Consider the following 14276-nt stretch of genomic DNA (forward strand, 5'->3'; position numbering starts at 1 on the left):
TTGAGAGCAAAATGTTCTTGGGGTGAAAGGGTTATTATACTCAACTTTATTTCTAGGAGGCAGGTCAGTCACTAAAATCCCTTTCACTCAGAGTGAGTCTGCAGGCAGCAAGCTGGTCTCTGCCTCTGGGTCCCTCTGTCCTCACAGTCGTCCCGCACAGCCATCCTCCGGGCCTCTGTCCTTGGTGCTGCCACCACTCCGGCCTCTGCTCTGCTCTCTTGCAGCCTTGCAGCCATGCCACCATGTCGCGCCCACAGCACTGGGCAGAGCTCTTTATATAGAGTCAACATCCATGTATTGCCCACAGGTGTGCAGTGAGCTAATCAGCCAGAGCCAGGTGAGAATACTGGCCACAGGAACTCACATTTTATCCACAGAAACTAACCAAAAAAACCTACTGTATCCATTACTTATATCATCCGAAGTATAAAGAAGTGTGGAAACTCCTTTGCTTGCAAACTTCCAACTTCCAATTATGCAGAAACCAGAAACTATAAGCAGAGCAAAAGCTCTTACCTCTGCCCATATCTACAGATGGTGTTAGTTGCAGACTCCCAGGGGCATGGAGTTGAGAACAAGCTGGCATTTTCAGTGTCCTCGAGAAGTCCAGAACTATGCATCTTCTTATGGTAAAACCTTAAGTTTTTGGATCCAACCCAGGTGCCAGCTGTGAGTTCTCTCTGATTGAAACAGAAGCTGAGGCAAGTGCACATCCCAGCTCTCTGCACTTACAATCACAAGAGAGACAAATGCTGTAACATTTTCTTAGCAAACGACCAAGAGCATGAATATCTGACACTAGTGGAAGGAATTTCATGTCTATGTCCTGTAGAAGGAATATTGAAGTAGAAAGTTTCCCTTAAACAAACAAATAAAACCTGGTCTCTGCCTAACAGGCACTTCTCCCAAGTTCTTAGCTTCCATGTTGGCTTCCTGGCTTTAGCTGTGGCAAATGATTGCTGAGAACCTAGAAGCAATTCCTCATTTACAAGTCAATGGAAGATTTTTAGATGAAAAAGAAAAGCACAGCTAAACCCCTCTTCTTCTGTCTGCTTATTAGGGGTTCCCTTCCAAGAACTTTCCAGGTGTCTTGCCAATGGGTTTCAGCCCTGGGCAAGTTCACTGTGGATGCAGTGAGACCAAAGAATGACAACGGAACGTTCTTGGGGTGAAAGAGTTTATACCCAACTTTATTCCCACCGTGGCAGGTCAATCACCAGAATCCCATCCACTTAGAGCAAGTCTGCATGCAGCAAGCTGGTCTCTGCCTCTGGGCCTCTCTACCTGCACAGCTGTCTCAGTCTCTGTCCTTGACGCTGCCACCACTCCAGTCTTACCTCTGCTCTCCTGCAGCCATGACACTGTGTCGTCCAGAGCACTGGGCGGAGCTCTTTATATATAGTCAATAACAACGTATTGCCCACACATGTGCAGTGAGCCACCCATGGCCAGGTGAGAATCCTGGCCATAGGAACCTTCACTTTATCCACATCAGGAGAAGTCAGTAGCTTCATGGTCCATAAAGGCAGGTCTGGAAAGGCCTTGAAGATGGAGAAAGAAGAGCAATGAGCATAGTGGCTTAAGACTTGGCACAGACAGCTGTGACCTGGTGTGCAGGGCCTGCAAGGAAAACACAATATAATCAGGACTTATGTTCACTGAGTGCCCATATGTGCCACACAACTATTTCACATGCCTTACACTTAATCTTCACTATGTTGTAGATACAGAAACTCAGGCACAAGAGAACATAAGCAACATGTCCAAGATCATACACAGCTAGAAAGTGGCATCTTAAGCCCTAACAGTCTGATTCCAGAATCTGTGCTTTTGCTGCCAGGATAATGAGTCCAAGCCCAAGGACACAGGTGGTGGCCGGGAGCCCAGGAGGAGGGCAGTGAAGGAAAGCAGCAGGAGAAGCCCCAGTGGTTTGCAGAGGGCGTTCTGGTTCACTTACTCAGGAGTATCTGGGGTTTCAGAGACCAGGAAGTTCCTCACCAATGGGGAAGTTACCTCTTTGTCATGTAAAAACATTAAAAAATTTTTTCTAACATCACTTGATAACCTAAATGTAATTTCAATGCAAAGGACACACTCTCAGAGTAAAGGCCCATCCTTGAAGTTTAAGAAATCTGCCTCTGTGAATGCCTCCCTCCATGTCCTCAATTTCCTCATCTCACTGCAAGCTGGTTAAAATGTCCTCATGAGTGCCGCCTGTCTCTGGATCCTCATCTGGGGAACACTGCCATGTCTCATTTTATCTTCATAAGCCCTCTGCAAGGTAGGCAGAAAGAGAAAGGTTTGTTAACCCCTAGTTTATTAATGAAGATACCAAAGCTCAGAGAAGTTAAGGCATTTGTTTAAGGACACATAGTTCAAAAAATGGCAAGGCCAGATGTTTAGACTCCAGGCCCAGTGCTCTTTCCTTGTATACCACAAACCATTCACCAGATGACCTAACTGGCCACCAGACTGATTCCTGTGTGAGGACCTGAATGTTCAGAAAGAGAGGAGCATTATAAGTGGTGTTTCCACAATAGGGCTCAGAATGTAATAAGCAGTGCAGCTAGCTGAGAGGCAGTCTCTGGATTTAGGACAAGGTGAGGAGCACCTTACTGATAAGGAAGGAGCATCTTTCCATTCCCAGGCCCAGCCTAGCACACGGCTGGGTGCATAGGGCTGGCAAGAAATCCTTGCAGCTTAGAAGTGGCATTATGGTATTGAATACCAGTTTTTATTTAGGAGGATTTTACTGAGGAAAGAAGGGAAGACTGAAGGAAGGGGAAAATATCTCAGATACAAGTTGGTAGGATGCTACTGGGCGGAGGGAAGAAAGGGTAGTCCAGAAAAAGCTTGACAAAGGTGCTCCAGGCAGTGTGGGGTAGTAGGAGACAGCAAGTGGGGGCTTGTCTCTGGCAGCAGGTGACAGGGAGGCAGAAGCACTACAAGTGGCTTCCCACTGTCCTTAGGATCAAGTCTACAGTCCTGACCATGCCTCCTAGTACCTAATTGCTGACCAGGGTTGGGCTTGAGCTTGTGAGACACACGAGCTGGCTGGGTCAATGGTATAGGGATGTCCAACAGGATGAAGGAGACCCCTGTCATTCCCTGTTCAGCCACTAAGAGGCACTGTTGCTTCACAGGGCAGCAAGGCAGTGCAAGTGATGACGCTAGCGGGCATTCACTGAGTGCCAACGGTGTGAGAGACACTTTGAATAGTCTAATTCCATAATCATGTAAGAGACAGATGATTAAATCTATTTTACAGATGAGGTAAAGAGGATCAGAGAGATTAAATGATGTTTCAAGGTCTCAGGGCTAGTGAATAGCTGAGTCAGAATTCAAATTCAGGTGTGCCTAAATTCAAAACCTAGTGCCTTCCCTCGTACTCCCTGCCATGATGCCAGAGCTTATCAGGCTTGTCCTCCTGGCAGTCACCTATCAGGGCTGGTGCCCGCAGTACAACCTTCTCTCACTCTGCCGGCTCAGTTCAGCCAACTTTGATTATCCAAATTAATACAGGGGCCACTGACTTGTTTTTGAATCCAGAGGTCATTATTGGGAGAAGGGGTGAGCAGGCAGGAGAGAGAGACAACACATTTGCCTTTCCAGAGCTCTGTCTTCTGGTCTCATTCTGCAATCACTCCCCCTCTATGCCCGCCAGCCCTCACACAGAGGCCAGAGAGCTTTCCTGCAAATTTGATCAGATGAATACTGTGCTTCGGGGGCCCCCGTAGCTTCCAGGACAAAGGTCCACTCCTTAGCCAGCACCCAAGGTTCTTCATGAGCTGGAACCTGCCTTGCTACCTTATCCCACTCGCCCTGCAACAAATAGCTTGAGAATCTGTACTCTCAGCTGCAATTCCCTGAACCACAGGCCGTCAGGGCCCCTCAGAGCTGCAATCACCCCACAGCTGAGTGGGAGCAATGACACTTCCCATCAGGTGGTTGTAAGGTTGAAATAACACCTGTAAAGCTGCTGGCACACTGCTGACCCACAGTACGTACTCACTGACAATCCTTGCCTTCCCATTCTAAGCCCTTGGAAATGTACAAGGATGTACAACCTGCAAAGCCAAATTTATGTGCTATAATGAGTGCAATCCCTGTGTAAACATTTCCTGACACAGACAAATGTCATCAGGGGTGTTGTTTTGCTCAAACTGACACGGAGGAAGGCATTCCCTGTACTGTTTTCCTTTCCTGTGCCCATGGTGAGCTCCAAGGTGACTCAAACACTTTCCAGATGCTGAACTCCTTGAGGACAGGGACAGAATTATGAAACTCCAGGTGTCTTCATAGGCCCAGCACAGCACTGGGTCTTCAGTGGCATCTCTAAGATTGTTAGTTGGTCAGTTAATTGTTGACTGGGTGCATGAGTAGCTGCAGGGATGACCAGGTCATTTCAGGGTATTGTCGTCTGAAACAAAAATAGCATTGTTTTAAGAGACATTAAAGCCCAAAAGAAATATAGTACTTTTTTCTTCCTGCTGCAGAAGCTGGCTGCTTTAAACCACAAGGCATTAGACCAAAAAAGCCATGATGCTGACCAATGGGTGACTTGACTGAGCACTCTGGGTGGGTTGGACTGACTATGCCCAGTCACAGATATTGGCGGGACCTGCTCCTTGAGTTTTGAGCATCCAACCTTGGCCCATCCTCTCCTATTTCTCATTGTAGTTTTCTTATTCTGAGGTTCAAAGAGACAAAATGTATGGGATGCCTCCCCAGGTTCCAGACACTCTCTAAAACAGACACACCAGGATCATGGGGCTCAGCCTCTTTCAGGAAAGGTCTCACCAGATCAGATGAGGAGCAGGGATTCTGCTCTCAGCCCAGACTTTCCTGAATCCAGCCCAATCTCAGTTTCTCACTCAGGGTTCAACTTCCCCCATCCGATGACCCATCGAACCTAACTACTCTGGGTTTGCATGTCAAGTAAATTTTCTGATCAGTCAGAAACATTTTTTTCAGCCCTTTTGCAGCTCCAGGACTAAGGCACATTGGATTCTGGTTGGTCTGCCTGTGTGTATTCTCATAATCAAGTGTCAAATGCCCTTTGAGCACGGTAAACATATTGTATACAGATCTTTCTTGCTTTCAGTTACCTAAATAACTGTTATATGGCATTTAAACTATCTGGGAGGTCTTGCATACTTGAATTCCTTTAGAAGCATAGGAAAAACTGATCGGTATTACTCCCATGAGAGATGGGGACTCTTAAGGGACTTGTGCAAGGTCACCCTGCAATGTAGTGATGGCCACTACACCCTGCAATGTAGTGATGGCCACCTCTGGCCTTGTGTCAACAGCCCTACCAGTGAGAGTTCTGTCCAGGCTCTGTAGTAGTGCCCACAGGGCTACATGCAAATGTACTGTTGCTGCAGCTGGCAATGAGGAAGCAACTGCAGAAGCAGCCGTGCAGGCAGCTGGGTGAGGTTGGAGGCAGCCAACCAGACAGGGGAATCTTGTGTGGGAGGTTGCTGAAGACTGAGATTTCTGGGCCCTGGAAAGAGCTTCCAGTGCCCAAATACCCTCTCTGCTACCAGAAAGGTCCTTAACAAGGAATAAAGTCTTCTAGTCCAAGGTGAGAGATCTGGGTACAAATCCCAGCTTTGCTCTTTATTGATTGCTGAACTTGGGCAGCACATCTAGCTTCTCAGAGATTTTGTTTGGTCCTCTGTTAGATGGAGGTTTAGATAATACCTATTTTGTAGGGTTGTAAGGATTACACTTTAAAAGGTACACAATAGGCTTAGCATACTACCTAGCTTATATTGCTCAGCAAGTGGGAATAATTGTAAATGTGCAGGTGGTGGGGTTATGAGGTTTTTTAATGTTTTCTTTTAGCTTCTTTGGGTTTTTAGCAAATTAACATGTACTGCTTTTGTACTAAAAAAGATTATTTTTAACAATAGAAAGTGTTAATACCTAGACACACAGGAAAATGAAGATACAATTCAAATTACACAAGGACTTAAATAAGAGCAGAACTTTTCCAGAGAGAAAAATGGTAGAATCTGCACTTACTGAATACCTACTATATGCCTGATACTCTGTGTGCATTTTTATTTAATTTAAATAATTATCACGGCAACCCTGTGCCACGAGCCATTAGCTAGCTACCTTATCCCCATTTTATAAATGAGGAAGCTGAGGCTGAAATGGTTTTGTACCCAGTCCAAGTGCACTCCGTTGGGATTGAATCCAGATCTGTCTGACTGCGAAGTCTGTAGTCTTTCCACCAGCTTTTCAAGTTAGCAGGAGGGGTAGAGTGGGAATGGGACAAGGGGGGATGTGTGGCAGGCCGGCAGCCGGGGCACTGGGCATGTAAAAAAGTTCAGTGGGCACAAATGGGGGAGAGAAAATCAGCATGGGGATGGAAGAATCTTAGAGCAAAGTTGCCCAGTTTCACAAATGTTCAAACGGGCTCTGCCCTGTTTCAGGAAGGCTAACATCAGTAGTGATTCTATTCAGTTTTAGTCTTTTGTTTTGCAGCCTCCTTTGCAAAGCTGTGACTGGGCAAGTCAGCCTGTATTGCTTGCTTTATAAAACCAGCTCTTGGCCCCTCTGGGGTGCTGCTGGGAGTGTGCACACTGGGCAGTCTGCTGCCTGACTTCTTTAGCCTCATAGGAGTCAAATGAAGCCCCTTGAGTTGCTTCAGCAGCTCTAGCCTCCTATCTCTCCTCCAGTCTTTCCCATGTGCAGTCCCTTCATCTCATCTCAGGTGAAGGTATCTTATTACTGGATTGGTGGGGTTTTTTTTGTCAGTTAAGGTGAGTTCATTTCAGGCCAGGTATAATTGTTCAAGTTGTTCATTACATAAAAGCATCCAGAATTCACTGTGGTCACTTCACAAATTTATGAATTTTCCTGAAACTCAGAACTGACGCATCTGATTATAGGTATCGAAGGAACAAGCTTGTTGCTTTGCTATCTTTTAAAGAGATCAAGTGACTGGGCCGGGGTCATGTGGCCCCAGGAGAGGACTAACACCCAGGCCTTCTGATTCCCAAACCTGTGATGTCTCTCCAGAACCACTTACTAATAGCCTGCCCTTTCCTCCACATAAGACACAGAAGGGAGAGCCGGAAGAGCAGGGCCATCCGTAGGGGCAGAAGGGCCCTGAGGCTGTGGCTGTTGCTGCTGAAATCAGCAAGGCGTAAGTGTAGAACCTAAAGGGTCAGTTTGCCATCCAAAGAGTTCTGTGATATGGCAGACCCTGGGAGGTGGCTGGGCCTCTAGGCCCAGGAGGCAGGAAATGGACTTTAGAGGGTACAGGTGTTAGCAGATCTCCTGGGAGCATGAGTCTCCTGCCTCTGCGATCTCAACCTTGACCTGACACTGACTCTCACGCAGGAGTTTTAAAAACGCTGATACCCAGTCCCTGTGCCAGGGACTCAGAGGCAGTTGGTCTGATGTGGGATGGTTGGGTGTATTTTAAAAGCTTGTCAGATGATTCTAGTACACAGCCAAGGCTGAGAATTGCACACTAGCAGGCAAGCTCCTGAAGGACAAAAACCCTGGCTTTTTCATCTCTGTCCCCTAACACAGCAGCATGTTGCAGATAGAAAGGCTGCAGGCAGGCGTGCTGACCTGCAGGATGTAAGACCAATAACACTAGTGATGGACATCCGGGATGATCACAGCCACGAAAAACGGGGTTGAAGAATATGTAGAGAAACAGAAGCAGGTTGATTCTCATTCTGTAAAAATAAATACATATGTAAGGGAGAAGGACTAGAAGTTTAAATATCAAAGGATTTATGTGGTTATCTCTTGAATGGCTACATATTGGGGGCAGGTGCTTCTGGAGCACACTGCCTGTGTGAATTCACATAATTCACATGTCATGCCACCTCTCTTCATATATGTACCTCGTTCTTCCTCATCTCTGAAGCAGGGGAATAATGGGGCAAAGCAAAATCATAGCTCATCAAGGGAAAACTGAACAGCTTTAGAAAAGGAAAGAAAAATATGTACTTGCAAAAGAGTGGAAGGGAGTCAGATTTCAGGAATGGCTCTCCAAATGGGAAAACATAACAACAGCATTTAAGAAAACAGACAACAAACAAATGTGAAGAATTACCAAGACTACTGGAGTGGGTTGAATGATAACCCCCTCCCACAAAAGATATGCCATGTTCTAGAACCTGGGACTGTGACTTATTTGGAAAAAGGGTTTTTGCAGATGTATTAATTTAAGGATCTCAAGATGAGATTGTGCCAGTGGGCTCTAAATGCAACGACAAGTGTCCGTCTAAGAGACAGAAAAGGAGAAGACAAGAGAGACAGAGGAGAAGGCCATGTGAAGACAGGAGGTGACTGGGGTGATGAGCCACAGGCCAGGAATGCCTGGAGCCACCCCAGAAGCTGGAAGGGGCAGCAAGGAGTCTTTCCTAGAGCCTGTGCAGGGAGCACAGCCCCGCTGACACCTTCATGTTAGACTTCTGGCCTGCAGACTGTGAAAGAATAAATTCTTGTTGTTTCAAGCCATCATGTTTGTGGTAATTTTTTCCAGCAACTAGAAAAAGAATATAGTCACCGAGAGTGCAGAAGTCAGTGTTGAGCACAGTAGCACAGACGTTCGTGAGGGAAGCACAACCACCTTCTCCCACAAATGTCATGGCATTGTTAGACATCAGCATAGCCAAAATCAGGGACAGGATTGTTTTTGTTAAGGAGTCTAGGTTCACAGGAAATAGTCAAGGTTTTATTACTTGGGTACCACAACCAGCCTGTTATTTTTGGTTTATTTCAGGATGCAAAATATTTTGGTTTTTTGTTTGTGTTTTTGTTTTGTTCTGCTTGACTTTGGTATAAGAGATGTTGCCTGACTTTGGAAACACAGCACATTTGTGCCTCCACAGCTTGTGAGACTCAGTGAGGTGAGAAATGCAGAGGTACTCAGAACAATACCTGGCACTGTTAAGCATCCCATATGTGGACTGTAGCTGTCTTTCTTTTTGGTTATGTGTTTATTCTTACCTTTCTGCAGTGAGCATGTGTAACTATTTTCTCCTAACTCAAATGCTCACTTATTTTAAACATCAAAAAGGCAAATTATGAGAGAAGAGCCACAAGTGTCTCCACCAGTTTCCCTGGGCTCCAGTGTAAGGGACCCATGTTAAAGTCTGCTTCCTGCCACCTCCATTGTGTCCTGGGACTCTGATTCATCCCTGTGAGTGAGAGATGGATCCCAGCATTGGTTATTTCCCCTCTTTTTAATGAGAAAGTTTTGTTTTTAGGGAAAAGTTCAGGAGCATGGCTAGGAGTTGGACAACTCCCAGATGGAAGCAGAGGTGAGCACAAGGTCTCCTTGGATCCTAATGACAAGGGAGAGAAGGAAAGGGAGAAGGGGCAGCTGTGCCAGAGGACACGGTCAGGGTCGGCATCAAGGGTGAGCTGTGAGCAAGGGTAGACAGGGGCCTGTGGAGCCTTGAATGCCCAGGGGCGAATCCCATAGCAGTGGGGCAGGACTGAGTAATATCCACCCAAGAGGCGGCTCAGTCAGGGAACTCTGATGTCACCAGTGTGTGCAGGAGGCAAGAGGCCAGGAGCACAGCTGCTGGAAGCCTAAAGCATGGCATGGGGTTAAAGGTGCTGTTCCTTGGGGTTGAACATCTGGACCTCTCTGGGAAGTTCATCTACTCATTCATTCATCCAGCAAGCATTTTATTCATTGATTCCAAAAATATTGATTGAGCACCTGCTATGTCCCAGCCCAGGCACCAAGGCTATCACAGGGAACAGAACAGACAATAATCCTCTACCCTTATAAAGCTGGTGTTCTAGTGGGGGGGATGGATGGCAAACAAGATAAGTGAACTGTTCAGTAGGTTAAGTAGTGATGAGTGCTAAGGGGAAAAACAAAGTGGGGAAGGAGGAAGGAAATGGGGAGCAAGCTGCCCTATTAACCCATGGCAGGCCTCCCTGATAAGTGACATTTGAGTAAACACCCAGGGAGGGCGGTGAGGGAGGAGGTTGTGCGAGGGCCCAGGGAAACATTTGTTGAGCTCCTGAGTAGCAAAGTGCCCACAGGCAGGACTGGGAAGGGCCTGACCCTCATCAAAATCCAGAGCAAAACGCCACATGAGGAGCAAGCACCTGAGTGGGGTTTCTTTTGCAAAGGAAAATGCAAAGTGTGCCTCTCCTGTGTTTGTACATGAACACTGAGGATCACAATAAACAATATTCAGTGAAGATAAGACATAATTTCAAAATCACGATCATATTGCCTCTTCTTTCTAAAGAATTACTTATATAAATAACAGATCATAGTGAGAACAAGACCTTAGCAGCCAGCTGGTGTTGGTGTTTTCCAGACTTGCCAAAAGATAAGAATCCATAGGGTGCTTATTTTAAAGACACAAATTCCAGCCTCCCTACCCCCCATCCAGGGAAGGGGTCTGGGAACTGTACAATTAACAAGAGCCCTATTTATGGCCTAAACCCTGTCGTAACAGACAAGCTTGGGAGACAGGGACAGGTCGACCCTCATGTTTTGAAAATGAGGAAATTGAGGCTTAGAGAGAGGGGATGACTTGCTCAAGATAGAAAAGATCAGTCCTGTGCAGCAAAAAATATTTAGATTTCCCAGCTTCCCCAGGCTGATAAAAGTTTTTTGCACAGCACAAAGGTTGCTTATGATATTTAAACTCAGGATACAACAGACACAAAACAAGAAAGCAAACACTAGGGTGGACACCTATTAGGGGCACCAGATACCTTTGTCATCTGTTCTTCCTGTGTGGGGGCACCTGGAATGAATTAGTTATTGTAATTGATGCTCCAAACTCAGCACTGAGCTCTCTGGCAGCCAAGTCTGCAGGGGAAACGGATGGGGTCATTCCATTCACAGGGTGCAATAAAATGGTGCATAATAATTTCATTGGATACGAAAAGCTTTTTCCTTTAACAAATTTTAAAACCCTCCAAACCTTCAGTCTCCTATTATGGCAATTATAAGAGAAGGGGTAAAATAAAGAGAGAGAAAATGGTGAAAGGAGAGATCTTTTTTCCCTCAATCAGAATTATTCCTTCCAGGTAACTGATTACATATGAGTAGTCTGGAGTTTGAATCCTCTCAGTAGACCACGAATAACTGCATTTGAAGGGACCCCAGGATAACTTCTTTAAAAAAGATCTTTCTTTGAGGCTGTGTAGTGTTCTTCATGTAAATGGGCTGTGAGGCCCTAAAAGAAAGGTGTCACCTCTGGTAAGTCACAGGATGCTCTAGGCTCTTGTGGCCTCACCTGGAAAAAAAGGAATCATAAAGCCAGAAGCTCCTGGAGGGGGTCACCTGGATGCCTTCCAAGGTCCCTCAAAGCCGTGGCCCCTGTGACTCAGTCCTGCCGGCCTGGGCAGGAGCAGTCTGGGGTTGTGTGCGTGTGTGAGAAGCACCCTGCCATGCACATGGGAGCTCAAACACCACATTGCTCCCTAAGTTGTGTGGCTGTGTGACCATATTTGTGACTGTGATCGCTCAGGCAAAGCTGGCCTCTTGGAGAAAGAAGTTTCTCTTTTCAAGCCTGCTGGGCTGGTCTTTGAGGAGACACACAATTGCCTTTGTCATCTGTTCTTCCTGTGTGGGGACAAAAGCCCTTTCAGTTGCTGTGGAATGTACAACAAGTTCTGTGCTGAAGGGCTGCGGGCCCTGCCAGGAATCCTGCACACAGGGATCTGTGGGGAGCTGGCTGCATCACCTGGAGCTCCCTGGGCCCTGCCCAACAGGGGGGGCAGCCTGCCAGGGATCTGTAGAGGGGACGTGTCCCCACTGCCTGCTCCCCCCACCACTGCATGCACCCCCAGTGGCCTGCAACCACCTGTCCTCAGTGTGGCGCTGACATACTGCAGGCCTGTTGCAGGCAGGTATGGTGCCAGTGAGGTGGGGCTTTGCTCCCTCCTTCAACCCTCCTGCTCCAGGCTGCAGTGCTGTCACCTCCGCTTTGCAGCTAAAGGACAGGTTTTCAGCAGGGGGACAGGGGTGGGCAGTGCTGAAACAGAGAAGCCAGGATACCAAGAGGAGGAGAAGGAAGGAACTCTCAGCTCAAAAGCAGGGCATCAGGGCCTCAACCCATGGTGTTGATATTTTTATCTTAAGTTTAAACAAAACCAAAAAATATTGAACTGGCACTTTGGCAGGCTGGGCTGGGGAGAATCAACTGCTACCACAAACCCTAATAGCGGCACAAGTGGCCTTTTCTCGTTGCTATTTACATCCCTGGGTGTTTCCACCATCACTGAGCCAGAAGATTCACCACAGAGAAACCTGTTGCCAAAATGCCGTAAGGTTGAGCTATTTCAAGAGGGCAGTTTTCCCAGGCTGCTATTGTCTGTATTTTTCTAACCGGGCTTGGGAAATTCAAAGGGTGAGGAAGCCAACCGGTGTTGAACTTTGCTCCAGTTTCAAAATGTAAATGAGTGAGTGCCAATGGGAAGTGCCCAGAAACAGGTCTGAGCAATCAGCCCCCAGGGGAGCCCTGGTGGCAATTCCCAGGAGGGGAGGGGGAGGGGAGGGGAGGCCTGGGGGAGGGGCGCAAACCCAGAGGGCTGGGAAACAGGTCTGTGTGCTCCTTGCAGTAGGTCCGTCAGAGCCCCCAGTCCCCGGGTGGATGGCACAATCTTGCAATCTTGCAATCTTCTGAGCAAAAGAGGGAGCAGAAGGGAGAAGGTTGTGGGGATCAGACCAGCTTTTATATACAATCTTGTTTAAACAAGACTCTTATCAAGGAGTAATCCAAAACTTTGCTCTTTCTTATTACCTGAGCTCCCTGGGGAGTGAGTATGTGACTTTTAATCCCCCAAGAGGGGGGATTAAATTGCCTCTTAATGATAAGAGCCTCAAATCAGCAGATGACATAGACAGAAATGAGGGGAGCAATTCACTATGTCCCGTGGGGATGTCCTTTGTTCCCCACTATCTGGATCCATGTCTTCTGTTGCACAAGGTGCACACCAAGACTGAGAAGAGGGCTGGTATCTAGTTATAAAGCAGCATCTGATGACACAGTTCTCAGGTGCTGAGGAGCGGGCGGGACACAGAAGAACCAGCCGCACTACAGCTGTACAAGGAATGTCCAATCCTATGGTGGCCATGCAGCGGCAGGGCATTAATTTTTAAATCTCTAATTAAATTGATACTATGTGCCTAATACTGTTAGATGCTCTGGGGAAAACCCCAAGTAGCTGACATGAAATTAAATGTGTATTTTTGAGCTACCAAGTTCACAGTACCGTGCTAGAGAAGGAGCACGAACAGCAAGGGAGGCAGTAGAGCTCTAAGGGGGGCTGAGTGCCAAGTGGTCGGGCTCTGCATTCACACCGCTTGGGTTTGAGGCTGCACTCGGCCATGTGCCTGGCTACCAGCTCTCTTTGCCTGTTTTCTCACATATAAAACAGGAATAACTTCCCAAGGATGTTGTGAGGATTATGATATTTAAATTCGGTATACAAAAGACACAAAACAAAAAACAAACACTAGGGTGGCCACCTATTAGGGACACCAGACACACCTGGAATGAATTAGTTATTGTAATTGATGCTCCAAACTCAGCACTGAGCTCTCTGGCAGCCAAGTCTGCAGGGGAAACGGATGGGGTCATTCCATTCACAGGGTGCAATAAAATGGTGCATAATAATTTCATTGGATACGAAAAGCTTTTTCCTTTAACAAATTTTAAAACCCTCCAAACCTTCAGTCTCCTATTATGGCAATTATAAGAGAAGGGGCAAAATAAAGAGAGAAAATGGTGAAAGGAGAGATCTATTTTCCCTCAATCAGAATCATTCCTTCCAGGTAACTGATTACATATGAGTAGTCTGGAGTTTGAATCCTCTCAGTAGACCACGAATAACTGCATTTGAAGAGACCCCAGGATAACTTCTTTAAAAAAGATCTTTCTTTGAGGCTGCGTAGTGTTCTTCATGTAAATGGGCTGTGAGGCCCTAAAAGAAAGGCGTGATCTGTGGTAAGCAAGAAAGGAGCCGTCATAAGTGCTCAGCTGCTGCTAGGTGGAAGCTGATCTGGGCGGGGTGGGGTGTCAGGTGCTTAGCACAGAGCCTAGAACATAATTGGTGTTCAGTAGACATTAACCACCATTTAATATGATTACTATCTAAGACTCTGACCCTTGCCCTTCAGATGTTTATGACCTAAAGTAAAAAGTAGATAAGGCATATCCTGAAATACACTACCAGACCTGGTTATTGCTGACAAATGTGCTATAGACGTCAGAGAAGGACCACGACCCTTCATGCAAGAGTCATTAAAGCAG

General features: G+C 46.7%; 1 long non-coding RNA gene across 1 annotated transcript; it reads right to left on the reverse strand.

Moving 5' to 3' along the window:
- Positions 1-2143: 2143 nt before the first annotated feature.
- On the reverse strand, positions 2144-11380 carry LOC118932422 (uncharacterized). The gene is made up of 3 exons (XR_005032773.2): positions 11256-11380; positions 10761-10825; positions 2144-2274 (listed from the first exon to the last, which is right to left on the reverse strand). It is a non-coding gene; the product is annotated as an uncharacterized LOC118932422 (long non-coding RNA).
- Positions 11381-14276: the final 2896 nt, after the last annotated feature.

The sequence above is a fragment of the Manis pentadactyla genome, chromosome 2 (genome assembly GCF_030020395.1).
Source record: "Manis pentadactyla isolate mManPen7 chromosome 2, mManPen7.hap1, whole genome shotgun sequence".
In the NCBI taxonomy this organism is placed as follows: Eukaryota; Metazoa; Chordata; class Mammalia; order Pholidota; family Manidae; genus Manis; species Manis pentadactyla.